Source organism: Myotis davidii, unplaced genomic scaffold, assembly GCF_000327345.1.
Source record: "Myotis davidii unplaced genomic scaffold, ASM32734v1 scaffold371, whole genome shotgun sequence".
NCBI classification, from domain to species: Eukaryota; Metazoa; Chordata; class Mammalia; order Chiroptera; family Vespertilionidae; genus Myotis; species Myotis davidii.
The window spans coordinates 544,839-551,308 of NW_006283135.1; positions in this window are offsets into that span (position 1 = coordinate 544,839).

Genomic DNA, 6,470 nt, shown 5'->3' on the forward strand with positions numbered 1-6,470 from the left:
ACAGATCTCCTGAGGAACATGGAAAATAGTTCCAGGACAGGAACATTCAAAGTGATGGCCTTCCAGCCTGCACTGCCGCCCAGCTGGCCCCTCGATTCTCTTGTATCTCTTCATCCAGATGCCGTGCAGTTGGAGCTGGGTGCGTGCTATGATGGTCAGATACCCGCTCACTAAGCAGTCTGGGTCTTTAACCGCATGCGTGATCTGGAAGATGTGTTCCAGATCATACTCTGTCCAGGGCTGGTTCTGTGATGCCCAGAAAGTTGCCTCTCTCCCTATGTTGTCCGTTTTCTCAGTTGCAAACTGGAAGGTGGGTTAAAGCAAGAGCAGCAAAGAGGCTGTCTTTCCATGAGCACGTTGTGGGTTAGTCATGGCTGCCTGAGAAGAACTGTAAGGGCAGGAGCACTGCGAGTGGTTAGCGTTGTTTGTCACGGGTCGCGAGGCGGCCAGGCAGACATCAGAGGTCAGTGAACCCCGACCAGGTTCCTCAGACCCTGACCCCTGTCCAGTTCTAGCCATTTAGATTTGCTGTTCCTACTAGGACTGTGACCATCAAGCTCTGTGCTGGGGACAGAGTATCCGGAGATCATCAAACAAGATCCCTGCCCTTGAGAAGCTCCCTGTTCTGTACAAGACCTTTGCCTAAATTCACACACAGTCAAGTGGAGAAGGCTGAGGCCGCCTTAGGGAGGAAGGGGCTTGAGGACTCAGGGGCCTAAGCCTCAGCGCCTGCAGGACCCCTCTGGGCTTGCAATCCGTCATCTTCCGCCCCCCACCACTCATGGGTGTTCCCATCACAGAGACATCGTGTTTCATGCTGGCACGTGTGTCCCCAACGGTATGGCGGTGAAGATCGCAGGCCCGCAGCCCTAGTGCAGGCGCAGGCTCGGCCACTGCCCAGTCATGTCACCTTGGACAAGTTACCAACCCCTAGTTCTCTGTTTCTACCTGCACTGTGGCCCGCTGGGCTGGTTGTGAGCAGTAAACAGTGGGTACGTAAAGGAAGTCACCTGGCACATAGTAACCCCTAGTAAAGGCGAGCTGGCAGTATGACTCCCTCCGAATGAAAGTCCGCCTCCCTTGCAGTCCTCTGCCTTTGCCCTCTGGGGAGACACAGACTTGTCTGCCCCTGCCCAAGGACAGCTCTACAGAGAAGTGGGGACACCAACAGGACCCCACCAGGTCCTTCCTTCTTGGGACCACACACTGGCACCTCCACCTGCTGCTCCCATGAGCATTCACTGGCCACACGACCCTACTCAGCAGCCAGCGCTCCTCCAGGAGGGTCCAGACCCCCAAAACTCAGAGGGTGTGACAGTGCTTTGAGGTGCTCCCTGCCTCCCCGCCCTGGCTGCTCCCCACTCTCACAGAGGTCTGGCCTGGGGGCTGGTCCTTTCCCTCCCGGAGACCCCGCCCTTGTTCTGGTCTGAATGTTTGCTCTCCGCTCTCCTGGAGTCATTAAACATTCCGCAGTGGAATCGCAGCCGCTCACGTGGCAAGCGCAGCCCGCCAACCTTGGCACTGCTCCTCTGATCCCGTTTGTTTTTCTAATATAAAACTAATATGACATAATGTATAATCTAATTTGGAAATTACCATTTGCTTGGCTGGCCCACACTGCCAGCCAATACCAACAGCAAGAGAAATTATTTAAGAATGTTTCTTTTCCTTCGGAACACTGCTGATAATTTATTTTTCCGTCAGAAGATTACTTTTCTCTTTACGACATTTCCTGCCTGGGTGATTTGCGTTAGCATTCAATAAAATGGTCTGTGCCTAATGTGGGAGTGAGTCAACAGGACTTTCCTTGAATGAAGCGAGGGTGTCACTTGTGGCCAGTAGTGGTCTCAGAACTGCAGCCCAGGTACAGGAGGCAGGCGCCAGGGGGCTTTTACGGGGAGGGTTGGGCAGACCTCAGGAGGTCACTTGCCCCCTGTCCTATAAGCCTGCCTGTAGGTCCCGGTATCTCGGACCCACTGGCCTCTGGGGGAATGAGTAATACCCGTTTGGTCTTCCTGGGCAAACAGGCTTAGCCCCAGGCTGGACCCTAAGTGGAGAGCATGCTTTACTGAAATTGTGGCTTCCAACCTGTCTACACCTGAGTCTCTGCCAGGAGGAAGCGCCTCTTCTCGCCCAGCCATCACACTTCGTGGACTGGTCGTGCACCGTCACACCTTCAGCGTGTCACACTGTCACATCTGTCCACTGCAGTTCAAGCCGACCCATCCCTTCATTCTTTCTTTCAATAAGTGTTCTGAAGGCACAGATGGCTTCTAATATTAGAGCTGGTTTGGTCCTGCCCCTGCCCCTTAATAACTCTGTGACCAAGACACCTTGCTTTACCTCTGTGAGCCCCCTAAACCTCATCAATAAAATGGGAGGTAGTAATGGTGCTGACCTCATTGCATTGTGTAAAAGAAGATGTGATGGATATGGGAAGGGCTTATTAGCCCAGTGCCTGGCGCACAGTAAAAGCTCAATAGGGTCACTGTCTTTATTAAGCTCTGAATGAGTGATGATCAGAGCTACCAGGTGTGATAAGGGTGTTCTGGTCCTAGTGAAGGGCTCGGGCCCTGGAAATCAGCCTTGTGCTGTGCTGTGGGGCTAGTGCCTCGTTCTGAGAATTAACAAACCCATCCACAGGGTCATGGCTCACCACCAGGTCACTGAGGCACTGAGCAACCTCACGCCTCGGAGGTCTAGTCACTGGGACAAAATATCCCCATCCCAAATACTTTGCACGGGGCGGGGGCGCCTCTTCCCACCCACTGCAGGCCGGGGAAGGGGCAGAAACAGCTTTCTCAAATCGTCTCCCCTCTGCCTATGACTATTCTCTCCAGGAAACCCAATCTCCACATTAGAGAGTTTATTTACCCAATCGAGTGACAGGTCTGATTTCTCTCTGGATGTTTTGAGACTGAACTGATGGGCGTTCTGGTTAAGTACAAAGAAGTGAACCCTTCACTCCGCTATGCCGACCACCTCTGCCGGCGCTGCTGGCCTGGGGAGGCTGGACACAGCAGAGGTGCTCCCTAAGTACTTGGCCTTGTCATTAATTCCACTGAGTTAAGTGGTTGTTTTGGTTTCACAGTATCGAGACAACTGGCTTTTTATAGAACTGACTGAATGTTTAGACACAGCCTCTCCTGCTTGAGAGGTTGTTTGACAGAATGGAGTGGGTGTTTTGTTACTGCTTAGTGACCAGTGTGACCTGTTGCTTTAGCTCCGTTTGATTGGGTTGACTGCTTGTTTGGCCATGGTGATTGGTGATTTCACCAAGTTGACCAGTTGTTCCGTCACGGTTAGGCACACTTGAGTGGCTGTTTAAGTTGGGTGGGTGTTTTGGCATTCATTAACCCAGTTGACTGGGTTTGATTGAACTGACTGGATGTTTGAGTGAATTAATCCAAATATTTGGACATTGTTTGAGGCAGTTGATCAGCTATTTACAACAGACGGGGTGTGTTGCTATCCTCTGACCCAGCTGACCCATTGTTCTAGCATTGTCTGACCTAATGGCTAATTGTTGAGTTGGTTCCGTGTTTTGGCTTTGTTTAACTCTAAAGACAGGTTGTTTGAGAGTTGTTTGATCAAGCTGATTGTTTGTTTGACTAAGTTGAACAAGTGCTTTGGTATGATTTGACCCAGTTGACTCGTTATTCAAATGGAGTCCATGTTTTGTCACAATTTGACCCAGTTGTTTGGAAGGTACCCATTGCTTGGGCCGCACTGGTGGGTTGCTTTGGCACTGTTTGGACCAGCCGACTGATATTTAACAGAGTTGACCAGGAATTTAGGCTCCACTTTCCCATTTCAGCTATTGTTGGGCCAACCTGACTTAGCATCTGACAGAGAAAGTCAGGCACATGGGCAGGGTTTCCCAAGCTGACCAGGTTTCCACCGAGTTGCCCAGCTGTTTGGTCTCAAACTGACAGGGGCAGTGGTGGCCAGCAGAGAGCTTCATATGCCGGGAAGCCACACTGAGAGGCTCCCTCATGTGGGAGGGAAGGGAAGGGGCTTGGGGGACCCCAAGTCTCAAGCTCACAGGCAGGCAGGTGAGAATAGAAAGGCTGGGAGAGACGCAGCTGCTCTGTGCAAGAGAGCTCAGGAGCTGTGGTCTCCCGAGCCCGGAGAATGCGTTTGGCAGAACACTGCAAGAATGCAACCTCTGGGTTAAGTGGTTGAAATTAGGCCCAACGGGGCTGTTTCACTGAGAATTTACAGTCCCTCATAGAACTCAGCCCCAATCAAGTAAGAGTCCCTCCTGCCAAGATGGAGATTTGTTCCTGGGCCAAAGAGATTCGCCGACAAAAGCGCACTCCGCCGCCTTTGATTAACCCTAATCTGTGCACCCCTTGAGTGGTGACCCCGCGGATGCTAATGTCCGTTCTCCCTGTGGGTGGGTGCCCCTCCCTGAAATCCACGGGTGGGAGGGGGAGGACTTTTAAACCTGTTGACTTCCTGGCAGAGGCTTTGGCAGAATCAGGGCCGCCTACGTCGTGTGCGATGTAAGTGGCGCCACCAAAACCTCGATCTTGCTGACGGGTCATGGGAGCGGAAATGCCCACATCAGGCACTCAGCACATCAGCTATGGGGCTGGAGGGGGGCACTTGAGGGGAGCTGGACTGCCCTCCACACTGTACACACAGGGAAACTGAGTCCTAGAAAGAAAAAGGGATTTTCTCAGGCAGGGCATAAGGCACTCCAAGTCATTATCCCTTTTTCAGTTGAAGTTGGAACGCTTTAATCAGGGTACAACAGCAAGGGAGAGAGGGAAACAAAAAGGCTGTAGCCAGGATGGGGCTGAAACCAGAGCCCAGGTCTCTAACTCACCGTGTGACATAATGCAAGTCCCTTGAGGAGAGGATGAATGAACTATTGCTGAATAAACATCCAGGATCACCAGCTTAGGTCACTGGGGCCTTGGGGTTCACAGTACTGGGCCTCCCACCTCTAATTGCATCAATAGGTGTATCATCATCAGAACAAGGGAGATGACAATCTCACCAGGCTCCACATGGAGTTCAAGATAAAGGTTCATGGGCAGATAATAAAATGGGTCACAACCAAAAAGGAAAGGTTCTCAAAGCCATGTCCTGGGAAAAACGAATGACGGAGGAAGGGCTGTTCTCCCTAGAGGAGAGAAGGCAAAGATGGGGTACTTGTCTGGAAACACAGAAACTTTCAGAGGGTAAACTAGGTCCTTGAATAGCATTGAATAAAAGCACAAGGATGGAGAAGATAGGAAGAATTGTCAATCAGAGCTACCTCAAGAGGGACAGACTCCTTTTCCATGAATGTTTGCAGGCAGAATTTCTATGCTGGGTGAATAGGGAGTCAGATGAGTGAGAAATAAGACTTGTTACCTCCTTGCTCAGGAAACCATACCCCCATTAATGCAATCTCAATGGTACTATTTTACTCTGGCTTTGTCAGCTTATACTGAGCTTGGGTACCACTATGACCTCCAGATTCTTTTCATACAAAAAACTATGAAACATATAAAGAACCTCATTACTCTACACTCAGGCAGCCATTTTTCACACCCATGTTTTCAAACACGATATCTTTGTAAATTTGGGGTCTTCCAGCCAGCATATCCACTCTCTTCCGGTTCCGTGAAGTTAACAACTGAGTGTAGCCTAAGCAGCCCTGGCTGAAGGCAGAGCCTTGCAACACCTCACTGGAGACCTTCCTTAGTTATAGTCTTTCAGCCACTGAAAGGCAGTGCAGCAGTAATCTGACCACTGCTCGTCACTGGCTTTAAGACACTGCTGCCCATTGGTGCTGAGTGGCCAGGGTCCCTGGGCTGGCTCTCAGAGGCATTAGAGACAGGCAGGAAAGGAAGTCAGAAAGACAGCCAGGGCATCCAGCCTCCCACCAGGGACCTCAAGAAAATACTGGTGGGACATGTGATCAGCCTCCATGGTCCTCAGAAGCCATGGCCGGACAAAGATATATTGTACCTCTGCACAGTGGGTCCGCGGGCTGCAGGCCACCCAGGCCTTCAGTCCAGGAAGCCTGGGGAGGCTGCTCTGGCACTCACAGGATACCAGTGAGGCCCTCCTCACTGCTCCTCACTGCAGGAAGATGCCTTTCCAACAGCCAGGCCACATCACTCACACACACACACACACACACACACACACACACACGCACGCACGCACGCACATTGCCAAGGTCACCCAGGGGCTGAGAAGAGAGTATTAGATGAGAAAGGAGAAGGTTAGTCTCACTGTGGACTCTGCTAGGGGGCATTGAGGACAAAGGAGCAACTGCCATGCTAGAAGTGAAAGCTGAGCTCCCCGGACCCACTTCTTGCTAACATGCTGGCAACCCGGATTAGGCTACCTAACCTCTCTGGACCTCCTCCTCACTGCCCCTCAATTCATAGGCAGGAAAGCTGAGCCCAACTGAGCAGCAGATCTGGACTGGAACTTGGTCCCCATCACCAGCCCCCAGCCCACTC